We start from the raw sequence: 15,048 nt of genomic DNA, 5'->3' as shown, positions 1-15,048 counted from the left end.
CTGACCAATGCAGACGTTGTGCTACGCAGATGACACGGCAATACTATTTCACGGTGCTTCCTGGGATGCAGTAAGCGCCTTCACAGAAAGCGGTCTAGCTTTGGTGACGAACAGGCTTCAATACAATTTGTAACTCTAAACGCAGACTAAACGAGATATATATGTGTGCGTGTATAAAACAGCTGCTTCCGCCTCGTGGTCTCTAAATGTGTCAAAAGTTTATTCATATATTAGTTACCACTGGTACCAACCAGACATCATGTAATTGTAAAACAATAGAAAAACTTCGTCTATAAAGTACTTAGGTGTTATTCTGGATGAGCAGACTGACAACCGACAGAGGAAGATGAGAAACTCAACTTTACAGCGTACATTCAAACCACAGTTAAATAGTGTCAGGAAATAACCTAACACTCATTTAAATATCTTCGAAATATCATGGATATACCACAGCGCCAATCAACCTATATTGCCCTAGTTCAACCCATTATTACGTAGGTAGGTACTAATATCGGTGTATAGCGTATAGCGCATCGATCGTTATTGTTTTTTTTTTTATATATACTAAATTATGAACAAATACTGAAGTAACGTAACTTAGTCTTTCCTTTACCAGCGTTAACGTCACATTTTGCCAAAAGAGGAAACAACCAAGATCAAAACTTATAAATTAGGCTAACGAGCCCCATACAACTAACTTGAGCGAACTACAGGACACCACAGCATTGCCTGGACAACGATTCCACCCCCATAATCTGTGAACTCGTACCTCGAGACAACTTTCGTCAATAGAAATAACTTTAAGGTACTGTACCAAAATATTCGCAGTTTAAGCAATAAACGACATCTATTAAAATCTACAACTGAAGACGACAAAGATATACAAATTATACAAGCCATCCGTTCCTGTCCTGTGCGGCTTCCACGTGAAAGCGATCCTGGCCGTGTTGTCCTTCCGTGTTGATCTTCGAAGCCACCTCTCATTGCCTCGGCCGTGTCTGCCGCTGCTGCGGCTTCGCCGGTTGCGACTCCGTCTGTTGTTCCTCGGGGACTGGCGGCAGTTGCGACTTCGGCTTCGACGTTCTTGTCCATCATCAGATTTCGATTTTCGGTCACGCTCAGGAGTTTTCAAGCGCTGCCTGGATGTTTTTTTCCTCATGGTCCATAGTCTGGAACTCGAAAACAACACCCGCAATGGAAGAGTTCTAAATCTTTGGATTGTTAATAGTAGACAAATATAAATTGTTCTTATTAAGCTAAATTCAACTGTTTTATTTATTTAATTTACGTTACTGCTTCCGGGGTAGAATGCGGGACGTTTAAAACAGATCTTAAATCCAAAACAGATCCGTATCCCGGTACGGATCCGGAACACAGGCTTTTCGAAACGAGAGAATTCTAAAACTGGTACAGAAACGGAATCTAGAACAAATTTGGGATCCGGCACTGATCCGATACCAATCCGGCACGCGTCCGGTTCAGATCCGGCACGAATCCGGCAAATGATATACATGCGGTATTAATCCGGCACAGATCCGGTACCAATCCGGCACGGATCCGGCACGGATCCGGCACCAGTCCTGGACGGATCCGGTACGTATCCGGCATGGATCCGGAACTCATCCGGCACAAATCAGGTATGCATCCGGCACGGTTCCAGTATCCGGCACGGACCCAAATCCAGGAACGCGAGATGGATCCGATATTCGAAACGGGATCCGGAATACGAAACGGGCCGCGTAGCCAAGATGCCAATCGCTTACGCTCCGTAGCGATCGGAGCGCAACTGTCACTGTCGCGCTAATATGGAAGAGTGATATAGATACATAATGCTTTTCGTTGTCGAAGCGACAGCGATTGTAACTCCGGCTAGGTCGGCGGGTCGGTAACTACCAGTAAAAGTATCATTCCTACTTATTTACAGTCTGAGTAGTTTATAATTTCGAAAACACTTAACCCCGCTATATAATACTGACGTATTGATAAGTAATATATTGAAAATATGGGAAAAGTTGTAACCAAATAAGCGGTACATACATAGACTAAACGAATCCGATCTACACCTGTAAATAATCATAAAGGTATCCGAACTATTCAAAATAAAACGGTGTTCCAAAGGTTTCACGCTACCCGCGATGTAATGAATGCTTTAATTATATTATGGATAGTCATTACAGCAAACACTAAAAAAACCTAACTGTTGGTCTTGAAGAGAAAACTTGCAGTATAATGCTCTCGAGTGAACGACTAGGCCGAAATGGGTTTACCCAATTATTTTGTTCTTGATAAAATTAACGGTGTCTTTGTTTCTAAGCGCCCGTTAAACATAAACTTCCTAACATAGGATATACGAAATGATAATTAATTTCAACTAAACAACAACCAATATAAGTGTTACTAATATATGTAAGAAAGAAAGAAAGAAAGAAAGAAAGAAAGACATTTATTGTAAAAACCTTCTACATACAGCGCCACTTCAGTTACAAAAAAGAGAGAAGAACTTACTAACTAAAACACTTAAAGTTAGATACAGAGTAATTGTTAAAGTAAATGTTACACAAAAATAGACAAGTCCACCAGCAAAGTGAAAAATAAAAGAAAAAAGGAGTAAGAAAACTACTAAAATAAAATTTGGCGCCGCTATAGTGGCTACAAAAGGACACCACTCAGCATATGCTCTGGTATAAATACCACAGCGCTGGTTTTCTGTGGAGCCCCAGGCCGGAGGGTAGTTTAGAACTGATTACCTAACGGTAGTGGCAATCATACAATATTGCAAAAAGGAAGCAGAAAAATAAACATAATCATTTGAAAAATATTTAAAAATACAGATAATATAATTACTAATAAAGTTACAAATTGGCTTTAATGTTATGATGTTACAGGGTAGGTATTATATATAGTATAAGACATTATAAGAGGTTGAGAGGTTGAAATATAATAGAACTTATCATACTCATATTCGGAAAATTTGAAAAATCTAGTTGAAATTCATGTAAACACTGGTAAAAAAAAAAAAAAAACTTTTACGTCTGACAATTTGAGAAGTCCATGGGACGCAACGAGCATGTATAGGTATATAATTATAATAATTTTACACCACTGTTACTATTGTAACAACTTAATTGGGCAATTAAGATTTAACTCAATCAGTTCTAATATTAATACCTACATAATATAATACATTCAGGAATACCATACTGACTTGTAGGTACTTACCACTTCTGATCTGTAATAAAAATTCCTTCTTCCATAACAGCAATATATTTCCTGATCACAATCAATCACTTTACTTCACAATCGTCCTCCCTTCACCTCTGCCCGTAACCGAATGCCCGTTAACCGCCATGCCAGTCGTCTTTTATTCTTTCTTCCAACTACCTTCTATTTACAAAGGTCAACTATTAATCACGTTACTTTTAAATTTATTAAATTATAGATTACCAATGATTATTCAACTCTTTATTTCATTAAATCTGTTTCTAATAATTAGTAATTTTAATGAATCTTACACTGGTAACACCTAGTTTCCGAGATATCGCAAAGTTACACTGTGTCCGATTGTTTCAATGTAGAACAACTGACCCTACACTTATAAATATTCATAAAAAATAGAAATATAAATGTTCTTTTTACATAATAACTTTTAAATCGCACTTTCAAATAATGTGAAAACTACTACTTACATAAAAATCTAAAAATAATAACTTTTTTGGATTGAATTGGAATGTTTTTTTTTGGATTACATACAACTTTGAAAATTTTCAAAGTGTTTGAGCACCCCCTTGTAGTTAAGATTACAAAACTTGGCGTATTTTGTGTAAAATGAGGGGATGCCGCTTCTTCTAGCTAGAGTTTCATTTTTTCCATACAAACGTGATTTTCGCAGGTGGGTACTACCCACCTTAACTCATTATCTCATTAATGAAAAAATAGTAAATAACGATACAAGTGCGAAAATGAATAAATTCGTAACAAGTGGCGATAAATTAAAACACGACGGAAGGAAGTGTTTTAAATCGACACGAGTTGCGTATTACCTATTCGCACGTGTATCGTACAGCGTTTTACAGTACATATGGCCCTTTAAATGTTCGACATAGGCACATACCTATTGTGGTAATTACCGTACTAGGGTGGCAAAGCAGCACTAATCATATGTACTGTAAATTATATATTATTATAGGATGTAAAATATGCAATAGGGCCCAAAATCGACGACCTCCTTTCTGGAAAAACCCACAGTTGAGAACCGCCCACCACATTTATAGTTGAATAAATCCTTTAAGCAAGAAAATGATCTCCGAATGACTTGTAACGTCTTGTCTGAATGTATGTGGTTGGTTTAATTTTATGTGGACACTTACTGATCCTTGGTTCGTTGGTTCTCCAGCGGGCGTTGGCCTCGTCGTCCGCCTCCCCGGACGCCTAGAGGCGCTGGTTCTATCCGGACGCCTGGAGGACCTGGTTCTATCCGGACGCCTGGAGGACCTGTTTCTATCCGGACGCCTGGAGGACCTGGTTCTATCCGGACGCCTTGAGGCGCTGCTGGTTCTAAACGGAAGCGTTGAGTGGGTGTATGGTATTTCAGTAATGATAAACAGCCCGGTTTCATTTTGAATAATGCAAATCCGCTAAAAACAAACGTTTAAATGTAATTAATAAATTAAAGAAAAATGTTATTTAACTTCACGAACAATATCCGAGACTATCATGCAGTGCACATAATGAGATTCAAAATCCCTCATAATTAACCTCTAGCCGCCCATACGTCAAACCTTGCCCAGCAAAATGAAATTTTGATTTTGTCAACACAAAGTTCAAATTAGAATGGAACAGGAGACCTTTTTATTAGGGATGTACCGACTAGTCGCCGACTAGTCGGGAAAGCCGACTATCCGGCCACATTTGTAGTCGGCGATTAGTCGGCGACTAGTCGGCAAAAATGGCCGATTAGTCGGCACTTTATTAGTGCAAGAAAAACAGAAAAAAACAGAAATCAACAGTCAATATTTACCATATGTTTTATGTCTTTTTTACTAAAATACCTATTCAGAGTGCATACGAGAACTTTTGTTCATATAATTGACCGTTTGATCGTTATCGTATGTTGGTGGGATGGTGTTTTCCTCTACAGGTCGATCTCAACTGATTCTCGTGTAATATCATGGGCAAGTTCGATAGTTAAATAGTTAAATTTTATTATTATTCAGTACTAGCTTTTGCCCGCGACTTTGTTTGCGTGGAATTAGTGACAGCAGCTAAAGTAGGTATAGCGCCTGTATAATGCTAATAGTAATCATTCAATTCGCGCATTGCTTACTTCAATTACTCGGCAATTCATTAACTCTTTCAATTCCACCTCCCTTTGCACTCTCTTCGGGGATGGCTTCTGACATAAAAACTATTCTATGTCCGTCCCCGGGACTCAAACTATCTCTATACCAAATTTCAACTAAATCGGTTCAGCGGCTTAAGCGTGAAGAAGTAACAAACAGACAGACCGACACACTTTCGCCTTTATATTATAGTAACTATATATTGACGAACTATTAATATTATTGCAAAATTTAGAGACTTAGGCAGGGCACGTTGATCGTAAAGTCGCTGACCAAGGGGATAGGTTCTTAACTGGCGACTACATACGGGAAATAGAGCCTTGGAAATACAAGCTGTACGGATGGTCTGCTCAGGATCGCAAAATAAAAGAAAGACAGACATTGAACGAGGATTCTTGTGATAGGTCTTTGAAGCTGTATAGAACACCTTTTAGCCAAGCTAATATGATGAATAGCGCGACCAAAGGAATAAAACTATTGTTTTTCACCTGAACTTATATGAAACTAATGATCTGGCCGACTAGCCGACTAGTCGGCCGACTAATCGGCCATTCGAGAGCCGATTAGTCGGCTAGTCGGCTAGTCGGCCAAATCAATAGTCGGTACATCACTACTTTTTATATGTCTCTGGGCGGCTAGAGGTTAAAAAAATTAAAAATACAAAAGAAATGCCGCCAGCATCCACCGGTGTGAAGTTATCGGCCAAAGTTATCGGCGAACAATAACCCGACCAAATTAAGAAGTCGAGATTTTCAATGTTTTTATTCGTCGTTAAAAAGAGCGTAAGTACATTAGTTTGAGGAAAAGTTGAATGTCATCAATTCTATTAAGAACATTTCATCATAAATTTTACTATGTAGCTGAAAAACATGCATCGTGACTGGTCGTAGAATTTTGTGCTTAACAAACAAAGAAAATCCTACTTTCTAGCCTACAACACGCTTCAAGTCTATTATTTGTAAAAGCTATTGACAAAAGCTTGCATTTTTCTGTTAAAAAAACTTACTTTCTTTGATAATCAAAGATTTAACGATTGATAATAGTCAGCGCTCTAAAGATTCTAGACATATATTTATCAATTTGACCAACTTCCGGGCAGAAGACCACTGTCTAACTGACATCATCAGAAACTGCACATCAGAATCTTTCATAAAACGCTTTCAGAACCCACTTAGCGAAATAACTGTAGCTGCATTAGATAAAATAAAGTTAGCGGCGGAACGATTTTGTAAACCCATTTCAACAAAAGAAAATTTATTAACTTACATAAACTGAAAATTTATATCGACAGCTTTTATTTTAAGCTTTCATAATCCACCAATCTAGGTATTCTAAGTATTTTTTTTAAATAATTCATTGCAGAGTCAATTGCTGAAATATTCCAAATACACATAACTAATTTTGACCCACTTCTGGACGAAAGACCACTTTCATTTTGACAACATTCGGAACTGTACACCAAGATCTTTCATAAAACACCTTCAGAACCCACTTCGCGAGCTTACTGTAGTTGCATCAGCTGAAAGAAAGTTATCGGCGGAACCATATTATATCCCTTATTAATTCAGAAAAAAAAAACCTTTGAATCATACATGATTTGTGAATGTAAATCAAGAGCTTTTTCATAAAGCTTTCAGAATTTATTAACCTAGGTGTTCTAAGATTTATTTTTTAAATAATTTATGACCAAGTCTATGGCCAAAATATTCCAAATGCACATCACTAATTTTGACCCACTTCTAGACGAAAGACCACTTTCATTTTGACAACAACCGGAACTGTACACCAAGATATTTCATAAAACGATTTCAGAACCCACTTCGCGAGCATACTGTAGTTGCATCAGCTGAAAGAAAGTTATCGGCGGAACCATATTATAGCCTTTATTAATTCAGAAAAAAAACCTTTGAATCATACATGATTTGTGAATGTAAATTAAGAGCTTTTTCATAAAGCTTTCAGAATTTATTAACCTAGGTGTTCTAAGATTTATTTTTTAAATAATTTTAGGACCAAGTCCGTGGCCAAAATATTCCAAATGCACATCACTAATTTTGACCCACTTCTAGACGAAAGACCACTTTCATTTTGACAACAACCGGAACTGTACACCAAGATCTTTCATAAAACACCTTCAGAACCCACTTCGCGAGCTAACTGTAGCTGCATCAGCTGAAATGAAGTTAGCGGCGGAAAGATTTTGTTAACTCATTTTCAACAAAAGAAAATTACATAACTTACATAAACTGATAATTTACATAAAGAGCTTTTATTTTGACCTTTCAAAATCCACCAATCTAGGTATTCTAAGTATTTTTTTTAAATAATTCATTGCAGAGTCAATTGCTGAAATATTCCAAATCAACATAACTACTTTTCACCCACATCTAGACGAAAGACCACTTTCGTTTTGACAACATTCGGAACTGTACACCAAGATATTTCATAAAACACCTGCAGAACCCACTTCGCGAGCTTACTGTAGTTGCATCAGCTGAAAGAAAGTTATCGGCGGAACCATATTATATCTTTTATTAATTCAGAAAAAAAAAACCTTTGGAACTTATATGATTTGTGAATGTAAATCAAGAGCTTTTTCATAAAGCTTTCAGAATCTATTGTTCTAGGTGTTCTAAGATTTATTTTTTAAATTAATTATGACCAAATCCGTGGCCACAATATTCCAAATGCGCATCACTAATTTTGACCCACTTCTAGACGAAAGACCACTTTTATTTTGACAACATCCGGAACTGTACACCAAGATATTTCATAAAACGCTTTCAGAATCCACTTCGCGAGCTTACTGTAGTTGCATCAGCTGAAAGAAAGTTATCGGCGGAACAATATTATATCCTTTGTTAATTCAGAAAAAAAAACTGAATCTTACATGATTTGTGAATGTAAATCAAGAGCTTTTTCATAAAGCTTTCAGAATCTATTCACCTAGGTGTTCTAAGATTTATTTTTTTAAATTGTTTATGACCAGATCCGTGACCAAAATATTATAATTGAACATCACTAATTTTGACCCACTTCTAGACGAAAGACCACTTTCATTTTGACAACAACCGGAACTGTACACCAAGATCTTTCATAAAACACCTTCAGAACCCACTTCGCGAGCTAACTGTAGCTGCATCAGCTGAAATGAAGTTAGCGGCGGAACGATTTTGTAAACTCATTTTCCACAAAAAAAAATTACATAACTTACATAAACTGATAATTTACATAAAGAGCTTTTATTTTGACCTTTTAGAATCCACCAATCTAGGTATTCTAAGTATTTTTTTTAAATAATTAATTGCAGAGTCAATTGCTGAAATATTCCAAATCAACATAACTAATTTTGACCCACTTCTAGACGAAAGACCACTTTCGTTTTGACAACATTCGGAACTGTACACCAAAATCTTTCATAAAACACCTTCAGAACCCACTTCGCGAGCTTACTGTAGTTGCATCAGCTGAAAGAAAGTTATCGGCGGAACCATATTATATCCCTTATTAATTCAGAAAAAAAAAACCTTTGAATCATACATGATTTGTGAATGTAAATCAAGAGCTTTTTCATAAAGCTTTCAGAATCTATTAACCTAGGTGTTCTAAGATTTATTTTTTAAATAATATATGACCAAGTCTATGGCCAAAATATTCCAAATGCACATCACTAATTTTGACCCACTTCTAGACGAAAGACCACTTTCATTTTGACAACAACCGGAACTGTACACCAAGATATTTCATAAAACGATTTCAGAACCCACTTCGCGAGCATACTGTAGTTGCATCAGCTGAAAGAATGTTATCGGCGGAACAATATTATATCCTTTGTTAATTCAGAAAAAAAAACTGAATCTTACATGATTTGTGAATGTAAATCAAGAGCTTTTTCATAAAGCTTTCAGAATCTATTCACCTAGGTGTTCTAAGATTTATTTTTTTAAATTATTTATGACCAGATCCGTGACCAAAATATTATAATTGAACATCACTAATTTTGAACCACTTCTAGACGAAAGACCACTTTCATTTTGACAACAACCGGAACTGTACACCAAGATCTTTCATAAAACACCTTCAGAACCCACTTCGCGAGCTAACTGTAGCTGCATCAGCTGAAATGAAGTTAGCGGCGGAACGATTTTGTAAACTCATTATCCACAAAAAAAAATTACATAACTTACATAAACTGATAATTTACATAAAGAGCTTTTATTTTGACCTTTCAAAATCCACCAATCTAGGCATTCTAAGTATTTTTTTTAAATAATTCATTGCAGAGTCAATTGCTGAAATATTCCAAATCAACATAACTAATTTTCACCCACATCTAGACGAAAGACCACTTTCGTTTTGACAACATTCGGAACTGTACAACAAGATATTTCATAAAACACCTGCAGAACCCACTTCGCGAGCTTACTGTAGTTGCATCAGCTGAAAGAAAGTTATCGGCGGAACCATATTATATCCTTTATTAATTCAGAAAAAAAAAACCTTTGAATCTTATATGATTTGTGAATGTAAATCAAGAGCTTTTTCATAAAGCTTTCAGAATCTATTGTTCTAGGTGTTCTAAGATTTATTTTTTAAATTATTTATGACCAAATCCGTGGCCACAATATTCCAAATGCGCATCACTAATTTTGACCCACTTCTTGACGAAAGACCACTTTTATTTTGACAACATCCGGAACTGTACACCAAGATATTTCATAAAACGCTTTCAGAACCCACTTCGCGAGCTTACTGTAGTTGCATCAGCTGAAAGAAAGTTATCGGCGGAACAATATTATATCCTTTGTTAATTCAGAAAAAAAAACTGAATCTTACATGATTTGTGAATGTAAATCAAGAGCTTTTTCATAAAGCTTTCAGAATCTATTCACCTAGGTGTTCTAAGATTTATTTTTTTAAATTGTTTATGACCAGATCCGTGACCAAAATATTATAATTGAACATCACTAATTTTGACCCACTTCTAGACGAAAGACCACTTTCATTTTGACAACAACCGGAACTGTACACCAAGATCTTTCATAAAACACCTTCAGAACCCACTTCGCGAGCTAACTGTAGCTGCATCAGCTGAAATGAAGTTAGCGGCGGAACGATTTTGTAAACTCATTTTCCACAAAAAAAAATTACATAACTTACATAAACTGATAATTTACATAAAGAGCTTTTATTTTGACCTTTTAGAATCCACCAATCTAGGTATTCTAAGTATTTTTTTTAAATAATTAATTGCAGAGTCAATTGCTGAAATATTCCAAATCAACATAACTAATTTTGACCCACTTCTAGACGAAAGACCACTTTCGTTTTGACAACATTCGGAACTGTACACCAAAATCTTTCATAAAACACCTTCAGAACCCACTTCGCGAGCTTACTGTAGTTGCATCAGCTGAAAGAAAGTTATCGGCGGAACCATATTATATCCCTTATTAATTCAGAAAAAAAAAACCTTTGAATCATACATGATTTGTGAATGTAAATCAAGAGCTTTTTCATAAAGCTTTCAGAATCTATTAACCTAGGTGTTCTAAGATTTATTTTTTAAATAATATATGACCAAGTCTATGGCCAAAATATTCCAAATGCACATCACTAATTTTGACCCACTTCTAGACGAAAGACCACTTTCATTTTGACAACAACCGGAACTGTACACCAAGATATTTCATAAAACGATTTCAGAACCCACTTCGCGAGCATACTGTAGTTGCATCAGCTGAAAGAATGTTATCGGCGGAACAATATTATATCCTTTGTTAATTCAGAAAAAAAAACTGAATCTTACATGATTTGTGAATGTAAATCAAGAGCTTTTTCATAAAGCTTTCAGAATCTATTCACCTAGGTGTTCTAAGATTTATTTTTTTAAATTATTTATGACCAGATCCGTGACCAAAATATTATAATTGAACATCACTAATTTTGACCCACTTCTAGACGAAAGACCACTTTCATTTTGACAACAACCGGAACTGTACACCAAGATCTTTCATAAAACACCTTCAGAACCCACTTCGCGAGCTAACTGTAGCTGCATCAGCTGAAATGAAGTTAGCGGCGGAACGATTTTGTAAACTCATTATCCACAAAAAAAAATTACATAACTTACATAAACTGATAATTTACATAAAGAGCTTTTATTTTGACCTTTCAAAATCCACCAATCTAGGCATTCTAAGTATTTTTTTTAAATAATTCATTGCAGAGTCAATTGCTGAAATATTCCAAATCAACATAACTAATTTTCACCCACATCTAGACGAAAGACCACTTTCGTTTTGACAACATTCGGAACTGTACAACAAGATATTTCATAAAACACCTGCAGAACCCACTTCGCGAGCTTACTGTAGTTGCATCAGCTGAAAGAAAGTTATCGGCGGAACCATATTATATCCTTTATTAATTCAGAAAAAAAAAACCTTTGAATCTTATATGATTTGTGAATGTAAATCAAGAGCTTTTTCATAAAGCTTTCAGAATCTATTGTTCTAGGTGTTCTAAGATTTATTTTTTAAATTATTTATGACCAAATCCGTGGCCACAATATTCCAAATGCGCATCACTAATTTTGACCCACTTCTAGACGAAAGACCACTTTTATTTTGACAACATCCGGAACTGTACACCAAGATATTTCATAAAACGCTTTCAGAACCCACTTCGCGAGCTTACTGTAGTTGCATCAGCTGAAAGAAAGTTATCGGCGGAACAATATTATATCCTTTGTTAATTCAGAAAAAAAAACTGAATCTTACATGATTTGTGAATGTAAATCAAGAGCTTTTTCATAAAGCTTTCAGAATCTATTCACCTAGGTGTTCTAAGATTTTTTTTTTTTAATTATTTATGACCAGATCCGTGACCAAAATATTATAATTGAACATCACTAATTTTGACCCACTTCTAGACGAAAGACCACTTTCATTTTGACAACAACCGGAACTGTACACCAAGATCTTTCATAAAACACCTTCAGAACCCACTTCGCGAGCTAACTGTAGCTGCATCAGCTGAAATGAAGTTAGCGGCGGAACGATTTTGTAAACTCATTTTCCACAAAAGAAAATTACATAACTTAATAAACTGATAATTTATATGAAGAGCTTTTATTTTATCCTTTCAGAATCCACCAATCTAGGTATTCTAAGTATTTTCTTTAAATAATTCATTGCAGAGTCAATTGCTGAAATATTCCAAATCAACATAACTAGTTTTGACCCACTTCTAGACGAAAGGCCACTTTCGTTTTGACAACATTCGGAACTGTACACCAAGATCTTTCATAAAACACCTTCAGAACCCACTTCGCGAGCTTACTGTAGTTGCATCAGCTGAAAGAAAGTTATCGGCGGAACCATATTATATCCTTTATTAATTCAGAAAAAAAAACCTTTGAATCATACATGATTTGTGAATGTAAATTAAGAGCTTTTTCATAAACCTTTCAGAATTTATTAACCTAGGTGTTCTAGGATTTATTTTTTAAATAATTTTAGGACCAAGTCCGTGGCCAAAATATTCCAAATGCACATCACTAATTTTGACCCACTTCTAGACGAAAGACCACTTTCGTTTTGACAACAACCGGAATAAAACACCTTCAGAACCCACTTCGCGAGCTAACTGTAGCTGCATCAGCTGAAATGAAGTTAGCGGCGGAACGATTTTGTAAACTCATTTTCCACAAAAGAAAATTACATAACTTAATAAACTGATAACTTACATGAAGAGCTTTTATTTTATCCTTTCAGAATCCACCAATCTAGGTATTCTAAGTATTTTCTTTAAATAATTCATTGCAGAGTCAATTGCTGAAATATTCCAAATCAACATAACTAATTTTGACCCACTTCTAGACGAAAGACCACTTTCGTTTTGACAACATTCGGAACTGTACACCAAGATCTTTCATAAAACACCTTCAGAACCCACTTCGCGAGCTTACTGTAGTTGCATCAGCTGAAAGAAAGTTATCGGCGGAACCATATTATAGCCTTTATTAATTCAGAAAAAAAACCTTTGAATCATACATGATTTGTGAATGTAAATTAAGAGCTTTTTCATAAAGCTTTCAGAATTTATTAACCTAGGTGTTCTAAGATTTATTTTTTAAATAATTTTAGGACCAAGTCCGTGGCCAAAATATTCCAAATGCACATCACTAATTTTGACCCACTTCTAGACGAAAGACCACTTTCATTTTGACAACAACCGGAACTGTACACCAAGATCTTTCATAAAACACCTTCAGAACCCACTTCGCCAGCTAACTGTAGCTGCATCAGCTGAAATGAAGTTAGCGGCGGAACGATTTTGTAAACTCATTTTCCACAAAAGAAAATTACATAACTTAATAAACTGATAATTTATATGAAGAGCTTTTATTTTATCCTTTCAGAATCCACCAATCTAGGTATTCTAAGTATTTTCTTTAAATAATTCATTGCAGAGTCAATTGCTGAAATATTCCAAATCAACATAACTAGTTTTGACCCACTTCTAGACGAAAGGCCACTTTCGTTTTGACAACATTCGGAACTGTACACCAAGATCTTTCATAAAACACCTTCAGAACCCACTTCGCGAGCTTACTGTAGTTGCATCAGCTGAAAGAAAGTTATCGGCGGAACCATATTATATCCTTTATTAATTCAGAAAAAAAAACCTTTGAATCATACATGATTTGTGAATGTAAATTAAGAGCTTTTTCATAAACCTTTCAGAATTTATTAACCTAGGTGTTCTAGGATTTATTTTTTAAATAATTTTAGGACCAAGTCCGTGGCCAAAATATTCCAAATGCACATCACTAATTTTGACCCACTTCTAGACGAAAGACCACTTTCGTTTTGACAACAACCGGAATAAAACACCTTCAGAACCCACTTCGCGAGCTTACTGTAGTTGCATCAGCTGAAAGAAAGTTATCGGCGGAACCATATTATATCCTTTATTAATTCAGAAAAAAAAACCTTTGAATCATACATGATTTGTGAATGTAAATTAAGAGCTTTTTCATAAACCTTTCAGAATTTATTAACCTAGGTGTTCTAGGATTTATTTTTTAAATAATTTTAGGACCAAGTCCGTGGCCAAAATATTCCAAATGCACATCACTAATTTTGACCCACTTCTAGACGAAAGACCACTTTCATTTTGACAACAACCGGAACTGTACACCAAGATCTTTCATAAAACACCTTCAGAACCCACTTCGCCAGCTAACTGTAGCTGCATCAGCTGAAATAAAGTTAGCGGCGGAAAGATTTTGTTAACTCATTTTCAACAAAAGAAAATTACATAACTTACATAAACTGATAATTTACATAAAGAGCTTTTATTTTGACCTTTCAGAATCCACCAATCTAGGTATTCTAAGTATTTTTTTTAAATAATTCATTGCTGAGTCAATTGCTGAAATATTCCAAATCAACATAACTAATTTTGACCCACTTCTAGACGAAAGACCACTTTCGTTTTGACAACATTCGGAACTGTACACCAAGATCTTTCATAAAACACGTTCAGAACCCACTTCGCGAGCTTACTGTAGTTGCATCAGCTGAAAGAAAGTTATCGGCGGAACCATATTATAGCCTTTATTAATTCAGAAAAAAAAACCTTTGAATCATACATAATTTGTGAATGTAAATTAAGAGCTTTTCATAAAGCTTTCAGAATT

General features: G+C 35.5%; 1 long non-coding RNA gene across 1 annotated transcript in view; it reads right to left on the bottom strand.

Moving 5' to 3' along the window:
* The window catches only part of LOC134792435 (uncharacterized), a 44,265-nt gene that overhangs the window by 13,599 nt on the left and 15,618 nt on the right, over positions 1-15,048 (bottom strand). The window contains exon 2 of the long non-coding RNA XR_010144419.1: positions 4,368-4,634. This is a non-coding gene — a long non-coding RNA (uncharacterized LOC134792435). The remainder of the gene's footprint in view (positions 1-4,367; positions 4,635-15,048) is intronic.

This window comes from Cydia splendana, chromosome 7 (genome assembly GCF_910591565.1).
Source record: "Cydia splendana chromosome 7, ilCydSple1.2, whole genome shotgun sequence".
Lineage (NCBI taxonomy): Eukaryota > Metazoa > Arthropoda > Insecta > Lepidoptera > Tortricidae > Cydia > Cydia splendana.
Note: the sequence above shows the minus strand (reverse complement) of the source record. Positions and strands in the feature narration are given on the sequence as shown.